At 33.1% G+C, this 23,007-nt stretch overlaps 1 non-coding gene across 1 annotated transcript; it reads right to left on the bottom strand.

Moving 5' to 3' along the window:
* Window positions 1–417: 417 nt before the first annotated feature.
* LOC125050000 lies at window positions 418–536 on the bottom strand. The gene has a single exon (XR_007117084.1). It is a non-coding gene; the product is annotated as a 5S ribosomal RNA (ribosomal RNA).
* Between the last annotated feature and the right edge of the window lie 22,471 nt (window positions 537–23,007).

Genomic DNA, 23,007 nt, shown 5'->3' with positions numbered 1-23,007 from the left:
ACAATTATTATTTAGATCGGAGCTGTCCAAAAAAACAAATATTATTTAGATGGGTTAGGTTAGGTTAGTATATGAATATTTGGCCGCGTCGCGCTTTAGTTCCTAAAAAATGTATAAAACATTTTTTTCGACAATAGTCCAAATATCATTTCATTATAATTTGTACATTCTTTATGCTTTTATCTGTCTATCTAAGCTTCTCGAATTCGCATTGGTGGATGTTTGGTATAATGTTTAGAAATTAATAATGTACTCAAGAATATTATAGAATTCTAATGACGAAATAATTTTAAAAAACTTTAGAGGTGTCAAGGGACACCCGGATGGAACGAAATTCCTTTCGATTAATTTGTATGTTAATTGGTATCATAACAGTATGATAGATTTTCTCGACACCAATCTTACGACGAAAAAAAAAGCCAACATCACGAGGTGTTCCCAGGCGGTCACCCATCCAAGTACTGACCTCGCCCGACGTTGCTTAACTTCGGTGATCGGACGAGAACCGGTGTATTCAACGTGGTATGGACGTTGGCGATAGCTAAATCGAAAATGTTAAATATAACAACTAAAGCAAAAAGTGTCGTTACAACTTTTGGTCTTAATTTATTCCGCCTAGCCCCTTTCGCAACGCTCGATAACTTCGTTTCAACAAGACTAATTTAGTTAAGTGATTCCAAAAATAATTTTCATTTCTTATTCCTACAAAAAAGCCAACATCACGAGGTGTTCTCAGGCGGTCACCCATCTAAGTACTGACCTCGCCCGACCTTGCTTAACTTCGGTGATCGGACGAGAACCGGTGTATTACAATAGCAAATAGCAAAAAAGTGTCGTGACAACTTTTCGTAAGAATTTTTTCCGTCTAGCCCCCTTTCACAACGCGCGATAAGGAACTTCGTTCCAAAATCGCTGTAGTTGTTACAAGTTACCCAAAACCCTCAAAATCCTCTTTATAAAATCAGATATTCATATATTCTTTTTAAATGAAAGAAACATACTAGTAACAAAACTTGCCCCACCCAGAACCAAAAACGTAACCTTAACATAACCTATAAAATAAATCACACCCAAGCCCTTTGATATTTCCGCCCTACATGCAAAGTCCTATAACTGAGCACGTACAAACAATTTTGTCCTAACTCAAGCCCAGGGTTTCCCGGGATTAGCACGTCACTGCAATTCGCGCAGAATAATGCTTTGCATTTCATTTAATTAATTTTACGCGTCCCAGGACTGGAGGCGGGACGTCTGTTCTACTCAGACTTTCCAACTACTCGCTCGTTTCAGACTGGAAACGTTTATGGTATTTTTTGGTTATAGAGACGCTGTGGTAGGTTTACGTAGTTGTTTTTTTTATTGACTTAACGCTACCCATTCTCTAATTCAACGAAGGATCTTTCAAGAAAAGAACGTACCAATTCTTAAAAGGCCGGCAACGCACTCGCTTTGGCGTTGACAGTATCCATGCGCGGTGGTACCACTTAACATCAGATGAGCCCTCTGTTCGTTTGTTCTATAAAAAGACGCATAATCGAAGCGTAAACCGTTGCGCTCAAATACATGACTAGCCCGGCCTTTTATTTTTCTCAAACGTTAAAATAAGTTCTCATATACTATATGAGCATTGTTGGCCTAGTGGTGTACGAATTTATCCCTGAGGTTGTTCGTTCGAATCAAGGATGCACCAATAGATTCTGTCAGGCACTGAAGACTGATGATGTTATCTGCGGCCTACACCCATAAAGGATTGTAGAACCACTAAATTATTATTCATACTATATATTTTAGCGGTTAAGTGCGGGGGCTGGTTTGTCATTTTGGAAACTACTAAAACAGCTTAAAAATTATTAAACCAAAGTTTATTATACCTTGATATAATATAATAATAATAGCATTTATTGAAGTGTGAAGTACACTAATAATTATTTGGCAAGTCTATTAATTTCCGTGTTACAGCTTGTCCTTGGACATGAGGCCAAGAGGCCTGCCTCTAAGAGCCTCCACTCGTCTCGGTGTCTAGCTTTATGTAGCCACATAGAGCCAGCTACTCTACTTATATCCTCTTCCCATATTTTTTTTTGACTTCCTTGTTTTCCTTTGTCATAGCGAGGAAACAATTCCGTCGATTCTTTTGTCCATTTATCTTTATCTTCTCCCATAATGTGAAAGATTATTATTATGTCTTTTATTTCTTGAAGTTTTACTCTATCTATCAATTTCAGACCTAGAATATTCCTTCCGATACTATTTTGACATAATCTTAGTTTGTGTTTGACATGCGTATATCCGGCACGGTAATTTACAGGCATCAAAGACTTTTCACTTTTAAAACATTTTCGATTTTCTGTTTTTCATTACTTAATATTAGGCAAATTTGATTGTAATTATTATTATTTACTTACCATTGCTTGATAATTGAAGGCATGTGGCCATTGGTATTAATCATTACGTTGTTGACAATAAATAATACAATGTTGAGCCTACGTTTATAGTATCCGTCATAGATCAGCATAATATGCCTGACACAGGCCGATATATATAAGGTATGGCGGTTTTCTCATTGTGTTTATCAAGTGAGTACTAATTGTATACGTAAAAAGAAAATACAATGGTGTCGTGATTCGGTACCAATGAACCTGAATCTCACAAAAAAGTACAAAGAATCAGAGAGCTTTTACGTATCGACTACGCTTATTATAAGCAAATGTTGACATTTCAAAGAGACTTAATAAAATTTACTTGATGTTTATTTAAATAATCTTAAGATATTTGCTGGGAAAATAGCTTGATGCGTTTTAAAATTGATACCCGTTGTCGGCTTTTAGGATTTATTTCAATAATATTTCTCTTCGAGATATAAAAGTTAAGAATAGGTAAGAGAATAAAATATCAGATTTATGTTATATAAAGGTAATCTGGTCTCGCAAAGATATACTTAAAATAGAATAGAATATATGGATTTCCTATTCAGTCTAAGTAGTCAACTGTACTGCGAATAATGTTATTGTTAAAATACTCAATATACTGCACAGCCTGGTTTGATCGACTTCAGAGCTAATTAATGCTGCAAGTTTAATGATTTTTTCATTTCCTACATAATTATTCTATCTGTACAGTTATTACCAGTACAATAATACAATGATAATTCTACAATAAAACATACAATTATATACCTTGATATTATAACTAATAATATAACAAGCAGCTTTTATGAACTCAGCCAGAGTACAAACAAATAGGTCTACCTAGATTGAAATCTTATTAATTAACTAAGTGTATCGCTCGCGTGAGTGGCGGCTCGCCAACCAAGTTACAGCGTGCGCGCAGTACATCCAACAGACCTTCGCGTCATGTTCTTGCATGGAACCCGTAGAACTAGTCTCTTCGTGACAACCACATTATATATCCTAAATAGGTACACTGATCTAGAAAGCTCTCTTCTAAGGCGTAACTGATCATAACCCTGTAATGGTTACAGAACAAAATAGTCGGGTACATTAGCGAATACAAAGGATACTCCATACTGTAGAGTTGGCGGGTGAATTTATTTTGTACTCGCTAACATGAGACTGTATTTAGCTTCTTATGGGGCCCACACCATTACGTTGCACAAGTAACTGCGAACTAAACCATTGTATAGTCTTTATTGAACTGAGATTATAAATTAGATTAGTATTAAATTAAATTAGTATTCTGCAGTACCATTACCTCATAATAATAAGATGTAATACTATGAAACTGTATGAGACAATTTGAGCCGTAACTACGCCCGTACACTGGCAAATCTTCAAGCTTAACTTCTTCCAAGACAGTCCATATTTGTGGCCATTGTTATGACATATTTTCTTTCCAGAATGTTGGTATACACACAAGACTTGTACAACATTCTATTATAATGCCAATTGGAGGATACAATGGATATCTAAACGTCTGTATAAGACCTACTTTCAAGGTCAAATCTTTTTATAGCATACATATATTAGGTCCGTACATATGAAATTGGCGTTTTGTAGTACTGGCCACTTTGACCTCTCCACTTTGATTAGGAATTCCAAATCATTTTTTACAGCTATTTATATCTAGATTACCTTTTTTTGACACCTTCTTGCAAGGTAAAAAATTCAACTCTGATGGGGCTTCTCGTCCGAATGGTTTTTTAGTAAAGGGATCAATGAACTACCTATAACATGGCAAAAGAGGATAGAATATAGCAATGGTACATATATACTTTAAACATAAGTCTTAGCTATCATTAAGTTACTTACAAGATATATCAATATTTACAGTATCAATACATGCCAAGACTTATAATGAACCACCGGTGTTTATTGTTTACAAATTAAACAATTCCCACAGAAATCGCTCGGAATACTAAAGTTTTGATGATAACGCTCTTAGTGTTAACTAGTGTTTAACTAAGCTTTTCACAAAGCTTTGATAGTTGTATTGATTCAGTCTGTGTTTTTAGGTGAGGTCTTGTATAATTAGAATAATAGTAGCTCTTATTTCGTCTATGTATAAGCCCAAAGGAGGTTTCGTTTTAGGGGTGTTTTTACTTCGTTACACTTAGTATGAACTAGGACTCTTTAATCTCAAACTTGGGCGCCCACTAAAGTACAGCATACACAGCTAGAGATGTGTCAAAGATCGATGCGACGATGTATGATGAGGAAGAAAATAATAGATAAAATAAAGAATACAAATATAAGAATAATTTGGTAGCAGATGTCGCAAAAAATAAATTAGTATTTCTTGTTATGTGTTTGTATTAACAATTTTCTTAACCTACAAAGTAATAATAAAAATTATTAAAAATAAAATTAAAACAAACTTAAAAGTTTGGTCTCCGTCGCAGTGTACTTTTAACGCCCGCAGCATTTCCTCGCTGTATTGCGATACTTATTCGTTGAGCCAGGAAAGCATTAGCTCTGGGGTCACCGGCGCCAGGTGCCAACTTATATCTTTAATAAGTTCACTTGAACCCCACGGCCCAAGAGTCTCTACTTAAGTGGAAATGGGCAGGGCACATGGCAAGAGAAACTGAAAAGTGGAGCAAGAAAGTATTCAATAAAGTACTGGTGCCCAGATACAAAAACGCAAAAGAGGAAGACAAGTTTGAAGGTGCGTACCAGATTAAGGAAACCGAAGGTGGTAAATGGCAGAAAGTGGCACAGTGCAGACAGAAATGTCGAGATTTGGAGAAGGCTTTTGCCAAAAAAGGGCACAAAAAACACATTTATCTAGAACGAATGAAAACTGAAAAGATAGAAATATAAATAGAAATATAAGTGTAGAAGTATATGAAATAAAACGCTATTATTATTATAATAACTGCTCTAAAGCAATTATTTTTTGCCAAAGATTGATACCTTTGAGAAATTAAATATTAAGATAGGGAGATACTTTGTAGGCAATAAGATATGTATGAATATAAAAATAATGTAAATTAATAGTGTATCATCGATGATGTGTTTTTGTTTCTCACTGAAAATTTGATAGTTACGTCATTAAAATCGGTAACAAATTGTTCACCATTTCAATAGACTCTAATTATATTATTCATTAGTTTTCTGTAACTTGATTTGACACATCTCGCTGACCACGATTGCTAAATGCACTTATAACATCGAGTTAGATAAAATCGCGTGTATGTAAAAGTATACATAAAGTAAAACGTTTTTTAAATATTAAACTCAGACCGTAGGTGGTTAATCCGTCAATAATTAAACAGTCTATTAAATCACGTTTAATATATTTAACCACAATAACTAACCACTAACAATTCTGTTTATTTCTCATTTGACTAATGGTTAGATGTACGGTTCAATACGTTTCGGATATCAAGTAATTATCTATCTGATAGCGAAACAATTAATAGTTGTCGTTATAAATGAAAATTTTAGGTGTACCAAGCTATATGTTCAATTTAACCAAGATTGTTTCCAAATAAAAACCATATAAGTATGGTTGTATGTGTTTTAGAAGATTAATTACGGTATTTGGACACGATTTTATTCTGTAGTGTTCATATGTGTGTATATATAAAAACTAGCGACCCGCTACGCACGAGCTACCATAACCCGTAAATATTGACGAATTATGTACAAAAACCTTCCTCATCGTGGTTCTAGATATGAAAAATCGCAATAAATTTCGCGCAGTTGAATTTATCGCGAACAGACCGATAGACGCGGCAGAGGACTTGTTTCTATAAAATATAAAAGACTGCGCTATACTGTCGCTGAATTTTTTGGTCAAGCTCTACAACTTGTCTACAGTACTCAATTTAATTCTCAGCGTTCGTAAGAAACGTTATCGTTCGACCCCTTTTACACCGACTTACTTTGCAAATTTGACCACCTCGACAAAGTATTTCTTGTTATTTTTTGGGTAAATATATTGCCTATGACTATTGACTATTATTTGGAGCCTCCTCCAAAAAAGGACACACAGATACCTAAATAACGATTGAAATATAAACTTATTTAGATGTAATAGTATCTGAATTAAAGGCTATTATTATTGAGAGCAATGTTGGCCTAGTGGCTTCAGCGTGCGGCTCTCATATCTGAGGTCGTGGGTTCGATCCCCGGCTGTGCACCAATGGAATTTCTTTCTATGTGCTCATTTAACATTTGCTCGAACGGTGAAGGAAAACTTCGTGAGGAAACCGACATCTCTTAGACCCGAAAAGTGGACGGCGTGCGTCAGGCACTGGACGCTGATCACCTACTTGCCTATTAGATTTAAAAATGATCACGAAACAGATTCAGAAGTCTGAGGCCAAGACCTAAAGAGGTTATAGTGCCACTGCTTTATTTATTTATTTTTATTATTTCCTATAACACTCACAAATAACGTAGCTTTCTATTGGTAATAAAACATTTTGTATTACTTCAGTAGATCGAGATTAGGTACCCTCACAAACTTTACCTCTTTATAATAACAATTGGCAATAAAGACCGACCAATTCTTATTGTTTCTGTATTATTTTCACGGTATCAAAAATTAATTTAAAAATTTCCATAATTCACTTCACGCGTATTAATTTTCACGATTTAAAGTATTTAATTAACTGAAATCGACCCTAGAACGTAAATTTCCTAAGGTCCACATTTTTTGTTACAAAATAATTTATTAATACCTATAGAAAAATATAGCGTATTTTTTTAATATTAATTATCGAATAGAATCTCTGTGAAACTAGAGCGAAAAAAAAACCCCGAAGATTCGAAAAATAAGAAAAGGTAAAAACCCTACCCTGCCCTATCAGGTTTTTATCGTATCGCTTTATGTTGTAAGGAAATAGAATCACTACCACCCCTGACGTTATATCTCTCTACAGCATATATTCGAAAGCCCTACAAAATATTACAAAGATCTCTCTCAAGACTTATATTCACTAATACAACGAAACTAAAAACCAAAGCAGTCCATCATTCTGATATCAAAGTATGGCAGAGTTGGGATCTATCCCCTGGGTACTCTGTACGGCTTCACACATTACATATACGTCCATAATAACTAGACCCCTGAAACAACATAATGAAGTCCTCATCTTGCAGACCTTTAATAGTTAGGGATAGCCGAAGTAGGTCAACTGTAACTGGTCTTCGATTCTCCGTGGGTTCTACCGTCGTCAACATAAACAAAACGATCTTATTGCTTGTATAAGATACATCTTATCTTGAAGAAAATATTGGAAAAGGCCGATGTTTTCATTTTACTTGAGCTGGTCGAATACAGTCGATATTGTAATTCGGAAAACTGCTGAAACTGATCCACGTAAAATAGAAAACTATTATCTGTTGTAAGAGAAATACAACTCTTTACAACTAATATTTTATGTCTTACTCACACTTTTTTGAACACAATTATATAACGATAAACTTGAAAAACAAAGCGATTTTCTTACAAACACCACTAATTAAAGAAAACAAAGTGAAGTCACTTCTTCCAACAGTTTTACTTCCAATCCTTTTTTCCGGAATATTTAATGCGGAATATAATTTATAAAACAAAAATAAAATATTAATAAAAAACTTGATTAAAACTTCATATAACGAATTATTTTATATTATTAATTATATAAGGCTCAGTTCGGTACATGAAAAGTAGCGAATTATATTAAAACCAAAAGATGAATGACCTAAACTTATTATGTTTCTCACAGTAACACTTTAAGTGTTAGGAAGCCATATTGTTGTATTATATGTAATATATTTTTGTAATTATTACAATATTAATAACAATGCTTAAGTTTTTAATTTATTACAGACACGGATATATATCTGCTAAACTAACGAGATTGTAAAATACATCTGAACTGGTTACCACCACAGCCGTTAAATATAATTTACACCTTAACTTCAGGTGAATATAAATTTAAAATCTTAACTCGAATTACAATTTTCATTTAATAGAACTTGTTTTGAATTGCGAGTCAACTAAATAAAGAGATAAGTGACAATTTGAATCTGAGGTAAGTTAGAGCGTGACTTGCGCATTTCACACCATTCTTCTTGAGCTTAAAGCTTCAGAGTTGACGCGAAACAGTATTCTCACAGCTGTAAGCGGGGTTGCACGCGTGCAAAGTACTATCGCGTCTCTCGAACGTACAGACGATATTATATAACGTAGTGTTTGTTTGTGAACTCGGACATGTTATAAGCATTACGGAGATAAAGAAAGGTACTTATATTTTTTTAATTTTATAAAATATTTTACATTAGCTTTGGTTAGGTTAGTTAGAAATTTAAATGTTGATAAGTTCATAAATTTCTATTAGAGTTTAACATTAGAATATATTATAATAATATTTTATTTGATAGTAGATTTTATTTTGTAAGTAGTTGATTTTGTATATGGGTTATTTAATTCAACTCCGTATTGTATTAAAATAGTTGCGTTAAAAGGTTGCCGTTGGATATTTGATGGTCACAATTTACTTGGAGTTTCCACCGCTGTAAATAATGCACTAAAGCCTTGGGCGTAGAGCCTCTAAACTAGTACGTTTGATGAATTTTCGATTTACGATGTATCAACTACGTTGAATAGTTAGTAGACTATTACTTTTTGATATACTTTGAGCAGGAATGTATGCGAACTATATTAATTAGTAGAAAGGAAAGGTATTATGGGATATTTATTTTCTTAATAATACTCGTCTTATACATTGTTGAATTTTGACTAACACTGCACAGTATTGTACTTATCAAATTAATAGTGGCAGAGATTTTATTACCAGTTTTAGACCGTTCCTTGATTTGAGATTTGATATTTACTCTAAATTTAGAATCGTTTATTTTTTACGTTCATTATTGTGTTACCAAAACGAATTATTGATATTTTATTCAAACACTAGTAGACTCGGCCAAGCGTTGCTGTGGCTAAGATTTTTGTTATATGTATTACATAGTAGTAAACTATTCAAGAGAAACGGCAGGAGAACACCAATCCACCATGCTTTTTTGGTGGTTATGCCATTAAATTGTAGCTTATATGAAACGTTGGTGATTATTTTGATAAGGATCAATACCTAGGTATGAATAAAGAGCCTTTTCTAGCGGTGGTATTTTAATTAACAAAAAAATAATAAAAGGACGCTTATTGTGACGTAACTATAAAAGATAGAGACATACTAATTTTTTATAGATAGTGATGTATCCTGAAAAATTGAAATACATCATTTTGTTCTATCATTAATAGTTTTCGCAGCGCACGCGATTGAAGGAAGTTTTTTGTTTATTTTTTTACACCTTGGGTTAGATTATTCAAGTTTTAGTAAGCATCCCTAATTTTTTTTGAAAATGAAACATAGCCTATGTCAGAAATAGTGTAGCTTGCCAACGGTGAAAGAATTTTTGAAATCGGTACAGTTTCGGAGCCTATTCATTTCAAACAAACAAAAAATCAAATCTTTCCTCTTTATAATATTAGTATAGACAACATTATTTTCTGAAATCTTGCTTTATAGAGTTTTACCACTATTTACTGATGAGAATGAATAAAGTTTTTGTCATTTCAAATAAAGTTTATTTGAAGAAAAAACTATTTCTAAGTAGTGGTAACGAAACATTCCGAACAAAGCAAGAGATAACTAATTAGACATTTGTGTATATATTTTACGTTTCATATTTAAGCCTAGCTACTATATCAAAAGAATTCATAATATAACTTACGGCCTGTAGCTTCGCAAGCCTTAAAATTTAAATTGCTTTGAAATTTTAAAAACAAATGCAGTCTATGTTACTTCAATATAATGCAATTAAATAATTTTTAAAATCTGTCCAGTAATTTTTGTGTTGGTTTGTTGGAAACACATATAACCAAATATCTCTTCTTTACTTACACTGTTAATGTTTACTATTATTAATTGTTCTAATATTTTTATTATTAAATTCTTTTTCTTTTTTTGCGTCTGTGGCGCAAACTAACTGTTGTGGTCCCTGGCAGAATGACCAGCGCTGTGGAACGCGTCTGCTCCACAGCATAATGCTGAGCCAGGGCCAGTTACTACCACAACGCACTCACATTACACACTTAAAATCCACCTCATTCCTTTTTTTTTCTTTTAAGATGTTGTGTGTTTCTGTGAGTGTGTTTAGTTAGTAATAAATGTAACGTCTATGTCTTCTTTATAATATTGATATAGATAATGCTGAAGAGTTTGTTTAAGTTTGTTATTAACCTAACCATATAGTATTTTATTCTGTTTATGCACTATCACGTGAATAATCTTCGGAGTCCGCCTTGTGGTCCAGTTTAATCGTTTCCACTTAGCTTGATATATTAACGGGATTGTTAAAAGTGAACTTTTTTATCTCAATTCAAGATGATAAAATAACTCCAAATTCTAGATGCTTTTAAAAAAATAATGTGGATGGTATTTTTGAAGTCTTAACAGATGAAGGTTTTATGGAACAGGCGAGGCATGTAGAATAAAATGCTAACCAGCGCCATGACACTAAGATAGTACGCTTACGGCTGTATTGCCAGCAGATTTTTTGGCGGGGTTGAGCGTAAAAGCTCCGGATCCAAGTACGCTAACCACTAAGTCACAGGGTTTGTTTTGTAACACGTTTATCCAAGTTATTTGTGACTACGACCATAATTCCTCTAGACCAACTGCTTGATAAAAGACTCAACTTTTAAAACAGTATTCAAATGTTTACATCGATAAGATTCTTTAAGAGGGGTTTAATCCTCAAATATAACCTTGGAACTTGACAGACAAGATGGCGGATGTTATGATCAGCTGTGTCGGTGGTGGTGTTAAATTATGATTATTTTTAAATGTTATTTAAATTAATTGGATGTTTGACAATTATTATATTGATGTTACAAAATAAAGCACATTGAAAAAGAAAATCTGTTAGTTATATGATTTAATTTTATCGGTAAGATAATTGTTAAAAGATTACTTGTTCAAACTTCAGAGTTTGAATAGCGAGTTTTATTTGAAACTATGAAAAATATTATTATTTTTAAATGGACGATGTCTTAGACAATTATTATGATAGAAAATATCTCTTTGAAAATGAAAATATATATCAGTAAGATAATTTTAAAAAGATTTAAAAGTTCAAAGTGATTTAGTTTAGCACTTTTATAGATATTAACGAAAGATGTTTGAAACACCTTTGATCAAATTTCAAATTTTATTTTCAAACTAGACAAGCTCTTGAAATCTTTCTATTAAGTACGTATCAACATAATATTATGTATATGCAAAATGTATGAAGTATGATTGTTGATTCGCACTCTACCCTTTTACCGTAATTATGTGTTATTGGGTAGGATATTAACCTTTGGTTTTTTGACACTTCTTCAATATGTTAAAACACACTTCAAAATAAAAAATGCTACTCGCATTATTTATTTATTTATATTAAGCATAACTTAAACACTTAAAACGTAAATTTCTTCAATATCCGTTAAATGGAATTTGGTTTCGATTCCCATGAAAGCAATAATCTTCTGATTTGCACTATCACGTTAAAGTTAACAATGTCCCTAAGAAGCACTCTATAAGGTTCTAACAAGTTAAACAACTTAGTAAATAATATTAGGGACCCCAAGAGACTCCTTTGTGAGGTCCGGCTTAATAGGCCCTACTGAATGTGACGTCATATGTTAATAATAGCTTCCTTTGATAAATGAATTAACATGATAACGTAGTAATTTGTACGTAATAATATTTTGACCTCCAGTTAAAAATATATTGTAACTTTTTTATTAATGTGGTTAATAAATAGAGCAGAGCAGTGTAGAGTGTCTAGTGCCTCATCCCTGAGGTCGTACGTATGATCCCCAGTTGTACACTAATGGACTTTCTGTATATGTGCACATTTAACACTCGCTCGAACCGTGAAGGAAAACATTATGAGGAAACCGGCATGTTTTAGATTCAAAACATCGACTGTGTGTATCAGGCATAGAAGGGGCCGTTCAAGTATTACGTAAGCACTTCTTAGGGTCTTTGATTTTCTTATTTGGTGATTACGACAACAGTAATTATTTACTTTTTTACACATATTACCCACACTTTGTCTATGCTTGAAAACGAAATCCATTTCGAGGATTCCTACAAAAAGTTAATACGTTTACTTTTGTTTACTTTTGCTGAAAAGAGGAAGGGGGGGGGGATATTGGGGGATTGCTTGTGGCGGCGTCCATGCGTCGGGTTGTCTCTCTCCCTAAAATATGTCGAGGGGGCCGATGGCTGGCCATGCGTCATACTCGTGAGCGGGTGCTTCTTGTGGTGACTGGTCGTACTTGAATTTGTGTATGCGGTGATGTTAATTATTTCGACTATGTGTTTGCGTGTTGTTCCCACGAGAATGTAAGTGCGTGCTCCTATTTCACCATGCCTCCTGCTGATAGGGGACAAGTCTTTGTTTTTAATTTATGTTATTATTATTAATTACTTAAAATGTCATGTGGAACATGGTGTAATGGTTGCAGCTCCTTACAAACGTTGTGTAAAAAAAAAAAAAACATGCCGATTAAAAAGAGTGGCGGAGAGTTTATTGCCAGTTCTTCTCTTCCGTTCTACGCCCTTGATTTGAGAACTGGCAGTAAATGTAAAATTAGAAGCATTAATATATATTTCTTTAATGACGAATCACAAGTGTACATTGTGTTACCTACGTGAATAAATGATTTTTGAATTGAATTGAATTGATAAATTGCAGTAAATCTGCTTACGTAATACTTGAACGGCCCCGAAGGCTTATCACTTACTTGTCTATTAGATTGACAAATTGTCATGAAACTGGTTTTTTTATTATTACCAAACCCAAGAAGATCCCAGTCGTAACAGGTTGTAGCGCCACTGTTTTTTCATACATATAAATCATATAAGGCACTAAATCGCTCAAAGTCACAAAAACGATTACATATTGTTGTATATTTCACTTACACCTGGCGTTTTAATATCGAGTGCATTTACATGTCGACCTGGAAGGAACATGGTAATACTTTGATTTGCATATTTTAATATTAACATAGGTATAACACACGCCGGTCCCCGAAACGCGTATTTTACCCAAGTGAAATTATTCATTGAGGTATGGTACGGTTAGGATCTTTTTGTGAATTTTTTGACTACTCGGTTTGTATGCAAATTACTGTTTACATTTTAAGTGCTTGCTTAAAGTGATACGACTGATTTTTCGACTGTTCGTTGTTAATGACTAAGGAGAGTTTAGTAGGAGATGATTGTTTAACATCTTGTAAACCCTAAGTGGTGTATGCTCATCCTTTGATGGCGATACTAATACAAATTCGACGATTCTCTATCAAATTGTATTTACTATAAAGAGGTACTATCTATCGTTACTTATTAAGGCTAAATCAATTTATTATCGTTACGATATTAAATTGATTTAGTTTTAATTAATAATATTTACCTAATTCGACGTTGCGAGTGCAGCAATCCTGGTCTACGTAAGACTGTTACAAACTCCAATCGCTTATTAAGATACAAAGGACTAAAATTGACTTCAAGGAACTTAAAAAAGGTAGCATACGAGTAAAGAGGTGACGTATTAACCCATCAAAAATTGATTTTATCGAAAAAATACGCGTGTTACTGACCAACATTTTAAAAGTAGTAGTAGTATAATAACAACAGAGACACGAAATAGAAAAAAATTATAAAAGGAATTAGCAAATAAAATTCAATTATCATAACATACCCGCTTAGCTACACTGGACAACTATATTATTTTATTTAACACTTTCGTTGCATAAATCAGTACAAGCTATATTAATTAAATAATGAGGAGGGCAACGGGTGGCCTTATTGTTGTAGAGCGATCTCTTCCAGGTAACCTTTTGAGAAAAAAAGTATATTGTAAAAAATATATTGAGACGCGCTCAAGGTGCAAAACTTAATCATAACAAAAGAACAAAACAAATGTAAATAATTAAAATGTAAAGACAATTAATTTTAATAATTTCTAAAATATATAAGGTACACGATGTGGACAAATAATGCTTATTCAATCCGATAACCTGATTCCGTCATCCCCATTCAAAGAACGCTCTTCTAGAAGCACGCTGTACATCACCCCTTCTTAGTTGATATACTCATGTGCCGCACGCTTTAAATTGTCGTTTTCTGTAAATACAGCAAAGAGAAGAACTCCTTGTCCCCTTCCATCTTCAACAACAGTTTAACATGGGTAAATTTAAGTGTTGATCATATAGGCCTGAACATGCGTGCCCTCCAATAGGTCGCATCTCACGTAACATCAGGTAGGATTGTGGCTGGTCTGTCCAGTTTTGTATAAAATAAATGTTAAATAATAGACTACAAAAGAAAAGTTTTTGCTAGTTCACTCAACGCATTATTAACGTCAAGTATTTTATACAGTTTATAAGTTTAATTCGCCGAAAGTATGGACTGACTGTCTGCACTGCCTTATGTACTCACCAGGCACAAACTTAGGCATCGGAGTACCTCTGGAGTGCTTTCGCTTTTGATTAGATATCTTTATTAAATACGTCGCAAGCGAAATCTCGGCGGTAACGAGGCCGCATTTATTTTCATTAACCTTACATATTTAAGAAATTTAAACATGGAAACATTTCCCTTAGGACTTTTTAATACACACCGTATATAAACGCGTTGCATCTAATCTAGTAATTTTTAATAAAAATTACTCAAAAGGCTTAAAAAGACAAATTTAATTACACGGCCGAAAGTGGAGTTTAAATTATGTTATTAACCTAAATAAAGTTGAGTGACTTAACATTTTTACACCTACAAATTAACCCTGAATAAACTCTGGTAAAATTTAAATGAAACGAAATATGGTTCTTTCACATTTTTGTATGTGTTTTTATGACCACATCATCCACTTCAGGGGTATATTCACAATCATGCAGTCTCGAGCCTACTTACACAAGGATTGGCTCAATTTCTCATAAATCAATAAATTCATCAACTACGACACAAGAATCTCGGAACCGCTAACCGGAAGTCAAATACTCAAACTCCAATATGGCTACCATGTCAATTCCAATAGCGATTACTTTGCGACGTCTGCGGACGCGGAAAGAACCTTATCGAACTTGGGTTAAGCCGGATAATATCAGTTGCTAAGATTGAATTAATGCCATCAATGCGTCAATCAAATTTGTATTGGTTTCAAACACGAAACCCTTGTTCAGAAGCGCGACATCCAAAATTAAAGTATCCATGATGGTCGCCAACCTTCGAAAGGAGATGGTGCCATTAGAATAAGACTAGTTTAGCAGCAGCAATTTAAAAGGCTACGTGAACTCATGGATACCACCTTTCACTTTTAAATAAGATTGGAAGAGGATCAATTTATAAAAAGAAATTTTAAATTATTTTTCAAAAAATTTTTGGAATTTCACATTTGAAAAATCTATAATTTATGAATGTTTTATTACGCGACACGATTTGTTTGTACACGTTCTAAAATTGAAGCACTCACCGTTATATCTTTAAGTTAATACATGCCACAAGAAGTTAAAACGCAGTTTTGAAGTTCTCGTTTTGATCTAACTTCTGTGAGCATTTGAAATTATATTGTAGGGCCTTTTTCATTTAAAAATTTAAACTGTATGTATTGATTACTAACTAATACTAACATAGCAACTAATATCTAATTGTTACTAACGCTACATAATAAATTAGTTATTACTAATGTAAAAAACAAACTGGCATTATAATTAGAATAATACTTTTAATTTCGCAGCTATGATAAAAAAATCTTTAAAATGATAACAGTGAAATATTTGAAAGCAAAAATATAATGACTAATAAATTCACAATATATGACCTGTCAATGTGCTCATTACTACCAAAATTACTACATTGCTGACTTGACTTGCAATATTTATCGTTAAAATATGAACATGCCACATTGAAATGTTATTAAAATAATTTAACTGTGACATTTATCATTAATTCAGGAAATTTAAAACATAACTGTTGTTTAAATTCATACAAAATTTATTATTTTTATATTTATTATATATTTATTTATTATTTATCAGAAAGATAAGTTTTTATCTTTAGACGATCTTTAGACGACGAAATTAACATAAATAAATCAGTGGTGCTACAACCTGTTTAGGTCTGGGGCTCAGATTTTTGCATCTGTTTCATGATAATTTGTCAATTTAAAAGGCAAGCCGGTGTCCTCATGCTTTTTTCCTTCACCGTTCGATCGAATGTGAAATGCGTACATATAAGAATGTATATTCTCGGGCTCGCGAGTGTGTTGCTGGCCTTTTAAGAATTGGTATGCTCTTTTCTTGAAGGACCCTAAGTGGAATAAATAAATAACTCAAGTTAAAATAAATGCGTGTTTATGTTAACCTGAAGGAGAGTAGTGTTGGTCTAGAGGCTTCACCGTGCGATTCTAATCTCGTAGGACGTAGGTTCGATCCCCGGCTGTACACTAATAGGTAAACACGAGCTTATGCAGTAGAGATCGTAAGGAATCAACGGTATAGGTCAGGTTTGCACGCCTCCTTTAAATACTGATAAATTTAAACATACACATATTACAACTAACAATTAATAATACTTTTTCATTTAAAATTAATTTGCAAATACATATTTTTGTTTCAAACTACTATAACCCCAAAAATTCAATCACATTTAATATTAATTATTAATATTTCAACTGAAATGAATGCGTATTTTAACCGAAATAAAGTAAAATAAAGTTAATTAATTAGTTGGATACGTAGTTTATTAAAATACATTGCGAGTTTTGCGAGGACCATTCAAATGTACTGCGTGCTTAAAATAGTCAGTTTTCCTGTATATACATCAATGAACCATTCTAAATTTCTATTCCAACGCAGCGCCAACCCACCCACGGCGAAACTATATTATTTAACAGCCCTCCGTGACCTTTAACAGTTGTTCACATCAACGCTTTTACTATTAATAAACTATGTTATGTGCTCTCATTATGTATTATATATAAATTACTCGTGTCACAATATTCGTTCGCAAACTCCTCCGAAACGGCTCGACCCATTCTTATGAGATTTTAAATGCATATTCAGAAAGTCTGAGAATCGGACAATATCTATTTTTCATCCCCCTAAATGTTAAGGGTGGTCCCTAAATTTATATTTTTAATTTTTAGATAAAACTTTTTGTTTTTATTTTTTATGATACAGCATACAAAAATACATATAACCCTTAATAATTGTCAAACTGACTTGCCTTAGACCCAAAAATCGAGGGCAAGAGCCAGGCACAAGAGACTATCTAATTGCCTATTAAGAAACATGATATAGATACACAAACAGGTCTAGGCCGTTGCTGTAGAGCCACACACACACACACAAGAAATGATAAAATTATTAGTGAAACTATTGAGTGTGTACTTAACTAGAACGTTTCGATAAGCGAAATCTATATATTATGTAAAGTTCAATATTGAAACACTCTTATGTATTTATTTATTTACACAACTTTATATACAAGAAAACAATAAAGATAAAACATATTTATTGAGCTGAAATAGTGTTTTATTTATAATTAGATCATAAAATACAATAATATTATATTATTTATACTAAATCAATTGTTACTCCAATAAACGAAAGTCAATGTACATAATAAAACTTACTTTGTAGCGTCAATGTATGCCCCTAATTAAAGATGGCCACAAATATCATAATCCGATTCTAGATTCTATTTTCAGCCTCGGCTATTCAAGATTCAGTCTATCGATTTCTACAGTCTGATTGAGAAAGCATGAAATATTTATCTCTAAATATTATTTTAGAAGAATTATTTACAGCATAAGTGGTAAGTAACTTCTAAAAACAAAGACATATGGTTATTACATACGCGATCGAAAATTCTTTATTATTATATTTTACTTATGTAAGGTATAAGTTGTATTATTGGTTAACGAGCAAAAAAACATACAAAAACACACAATGAAATGAGTAATATTTTACAAAGAATTAGTCTAGCTATTCAAAGGGGGAACGCTGCCAGCACCTTCGGAACCTTGCCTAAAGGGACTCCTTTTAATAATATATTTTAGTTATTATGTTATATGCTTTTAGGTTTAGATTCACAGAATGTTATTTTTATTTTTACGTACGTAATTAATAGAAACCAATTTATACATATGTTTATATAAGAAAAGTAATATTATGTGTGTATTCCCAGACATAGGTGTATCTATAAATTAAAGTATTTTTAGCCTAAACACCTTGCTAATAGGACATAATTGTGTAACTAATACCCCAATGCGGGCAATATAGTATAGTAGCAAAATATCTAATATCTGTACATGAATTTAAACAGCAAATTAATTAAATAGGTTCCACCTTAATCCATTAATCTGATGTAGAGACGAACGCGGCTCGGAAAATTGATTTACAAAATTAGGTTGCTACACGTCGAAAACTGTTATGTAATTATTTACTCCAACGCTCAAAAAATGTATTAAAGTGTTATTAAAATCTGATTAAAATGGATATTGAAAAAAAATTATATGCCTTGCGGTTCTTGTTGCTATGATGATCTGTAACATACTTGTATATAAAATGTGTTTTTATGTATCAATAGATAGGGAATGGAACTTGAATTAATTTAAAGAAATTTGTTGTAAATAAAACAAATCCAACGATTATTTTTGATATAACAATCATACTATTAATTTAAAAAAAGGGACAAAATATGACAAATAAAGGACAGTCGGAAAATGGTATTCTGATGATAGAATCGATTAATTCATGAGTTAGCCGAACATTTTTTGAAACAACTGGCCCTGAGAATACCTTTAACTCAATGCATGGCGTGACCATTAAATAGCCAGTTTCAACTGACCATGCAAACCCAGACCAGATCAGCCACATAAAAATAATGTACTACAGTGTTCTGTCCTACTTTTACCAAATGTATATAGCATATCAAAGAATCGATCGTGATTTATATATTTGTTTATTGTTCATAATTTCTAAAACAAAATATGTTTAAGAAACCATTAAAAAGTTAACATTCAAACCGGAAAAGGCCAACTGAAGATAAAATTAATTATGAACTTTGTTCCACTCTAATTATTATTGGGAACAATGTTTAATTACTTTTCTAACAAACACAAACTTCTAAGCGTTTGCCAATTAAAGCACTTTGGTACATTTACGGATTATCTAGAATAAAACCATATTAATTGTACAATTATTAGTGTTGTTCAAAACGCTGTACGATAACTGGCTTACAATATAGTATATATTTTCAGTTTTCGTTTGGCATTTTTATACTTTTCTACTTCTACCCTCACTTGTATAAAATTATAATTATTGTATTATTAAATGTTAGATATTATTTTAAATAATAAATAAAACTGTGGTCTGTTGTGTAAGCTACTATATAATCAGCCTGTTAACATCCTCTGCTAGACCTAAATTTCGAGGACGACCGTTTCGCCACGCTTTTCATCCAACGCCTTCCAATTTTTTAGATATATCGTGGTGCTACATGGTGCACTAAAGCTTAGGTTTTCTAGAAAAGCGGTGCCGTTATCTAACGGCCGTAATGTAGCGTTGGGTGACGTCACCCTAATTAGCATTATTATTAGGACCCCCCCCCTCTCCAGCCCTGACGTTTCATTCAATAAATGAATACGATTATTTATATGTATAACTCCAAGGCACTCAGTTCACTGGGTCTGTGACCCAAAATGCCTTGGCCTTGTAAATTGATCAGCACTACGTATATATTCGAAGTTAGTTAAAAACCTTTACGGAAGTGATTAATATTCGCTGCACCCACCAATTTAGGTCAAAGTTGGTCAATTTACGCCCTACGGCCTAACAAATTGTGTCTATTTGTTATGGAGCAAGTTTCTCTATCAGCAATTTGCCGAAGCCATTACGAGGATTAGGGACTTAGTTCGCTGTAAATAACAATAGAACTTGGAACTTGGAACGTTTAGGCGACGTACGTGACGGTTATCCGATATCTCTTCATGTAAGTTATGATAAATGCGCGTATGTACGCAGATTATTCTTAAGAGTAGAAGCCTAGCGTACGGGCTTAAAACATCTCAAGTCCGTTTTGTCATTGGTCCGTATTTCCAATTGCCAAATATATGAAACTAGATATAAAACATTGGAACACGATTTTGGTTTAATTGAATGAAAAATCGCTGTCAGACCGAGATGGCTGGTCTTCTAGTATCTATAAACAAAAGACGAGCGAATTGGTTAACATATTTCAATAAATAATTTTATGTCTTCACTGCCGCAGCTGTGTTGCAACAGATTAGATTTATCAAGCTCCGTTTACTAACAACTTACCTAATAAAATGGCGTAAGCCATAAAGCAAAAGCAAAAGTTGATTCACAACATGGACCTTACGTACAGTAAAATTCATTCCGGAAATTCCTGAATATTTTCATATAAAAAAAACCAATCAAAGTGCTACGATTGCAATACTTCTGCGAATGTGCATGTGACAGTTCTATCAAGAGTTTTTCTTTTATAGAATATCGATTTGATGAATACTCTCAAACAAAAATAATGTAACAAAGAAGCCAGGTGTACATTCTCAAACAACATAGCCACGATCTAATAAAAGTTATCTGACTTCGTATTTATATTAATGTATGTATATCTCCGAAGATCCTTATTGGATCCAATCAACCATCGGATTAATCCTTTGTTGAGGTCGAATAAAGAGAAAAGCCGTGTTTTACGATGTTGCAAAATCGAGCTCTTTCATCACTATTCGTAAATTGGTATTTTCATAAGTAGATTGGATTTTTTTTCCTTTCAAAGGAATATTGGTGATTCATTCTTTTGAGTACAAGCTTTAGTACCGCTACATGGTTTATATTGTGATTGTATCAGTTAGAACGTTTTTAATCTTTTAAACTCTTTGAGTGGAATCGGTATTTCAACGAACGTTTAATAATACATTTTAAAGCGCTTTTATAAAGCGAAATAAATGTATTTTCAAACAATTGTATGGTGGCTTACGCTTTTTCAATGGATTCATATTCTAGTCTTGGTTATATTTTTCAAATCGTTATAGATTGATTTTATAGAGAAGTTACAGCTTGAGAACGATTGGTTTTAACAAATTAACATGATTTCGTAATAACTGTTTCAAAACCAGCCAAAATAAATAATATCAGCATTTTCTATCGCAATTACAATGGAGGGTGTTTAGAGAAGTTGTTCGGATTACTACCAGCAAATGAGTTTCATCATCGTCAAGGCAGAATTCCATCTGTATTACCTCGACGTCCGTCGTTCTACAACTGAACGGTATTAAAGGCAGTTTTTGCCACGCACCACCACTATGTACCGCTACCCACTAAAGTATTTCTGAACCAATTCGAATTAGGGCCTAAGAAAGGGCTTATTTCTTGAGCGTATTACGTCTAAAAGGGCCGGCATCGCACTTGCGAGCATCAAGGGCGGCGGTATCAACACCAGATGAGCCTCCCGCCCTATTTCCCTATATTGTTTGCCCTATTGTTATATAAAAATTGTTTAATAAATAGTGTGATTTTTTATTTGAATAAGTCTAATATTAATGAAAGATACATTGAGTATTGATTCAATGACATGAACATCCTATGAAGATATTACTATTTTAAAAGTTCATTAGCTATTTTAAAATTCATCATATTATTGAGTCAAAAATACGTATTGAATTGTGCCTAAATACTAAAAATGGTTCTTTAGATATTTCGTAGGCAAATAACCATGTAGGTATATGTATTTTGTTACAAAGGATAAATATAATAATTATTGGAATAATAATATAATATTTATTGAAATAAACCTACAAGTTTTAATGTGTGTATGTAGAAATAGTTTCACAAGTATTAGTATTGGTGGAAACAAATAATCTTTTAGTGGTACTAAAGTTACGTTTAAGGGAAAATCAAATGATTTTAGTTCGTACGTGAGTCGTTATCTCATCGGTGTTCAAACGTGTTCGTGACTCTTCCGAACCTAACTCTTAGGCCCAGCACACATGATGAAACGCAACTGCAACGAAACCCTTTTGAAATTACAGGTTTGAAACCAGTTTCAAACGTTTTCCACACACGCCGTAACCTAAATATGATGAAATTAGTCACAATCATTCCGATTTTGAGACCAGACAGAACCAAATCCGACACGAGTTTCCTGCACGCTGGTTTCAAAGCAACTGATCTGCAACGTGTTTCAAACCGGTTTCAAACTAGTTGCGACGTGTGTTGTCTCTCAAAGGTATCTATGGCATAAACTCAAATGAAACTCAAAAGTAACTAGTAGTTGCAGTTTCGTTGCAGTTGCGTTTCACCATGTGTGCTGGGCCTAAGATCTCTCGCCTTTGCAGATTCATACATTTCAAACGATGCAAATATATAATCCTTGAAAAATATTTCTTCAGTATATATAAATTATTATCAGTAACATATGGAATCAGTATGGAGCTGTGTAAGCTTAGTGGTTACAAGGTGTAACTATCATCACTGTTC

This window comes from Pieris napi, chromosome 5 (genome assembly GCF_905475465.1).
Source record: "Pieris napi chromosome 5, ilPieNapi1.2, whole genome shotgun sequence".
Classification (NCBI taxonomy): Eukaryota; Metazoa; Arthropoda; class Insecta; order Lepidoptera; family Pieridae; genus Pieris; species Pieris napi.
Note: the sequence above shows the minus strand (reverse complement) of the source record. Positions and strands in the feature narration are given on the sequence as shown.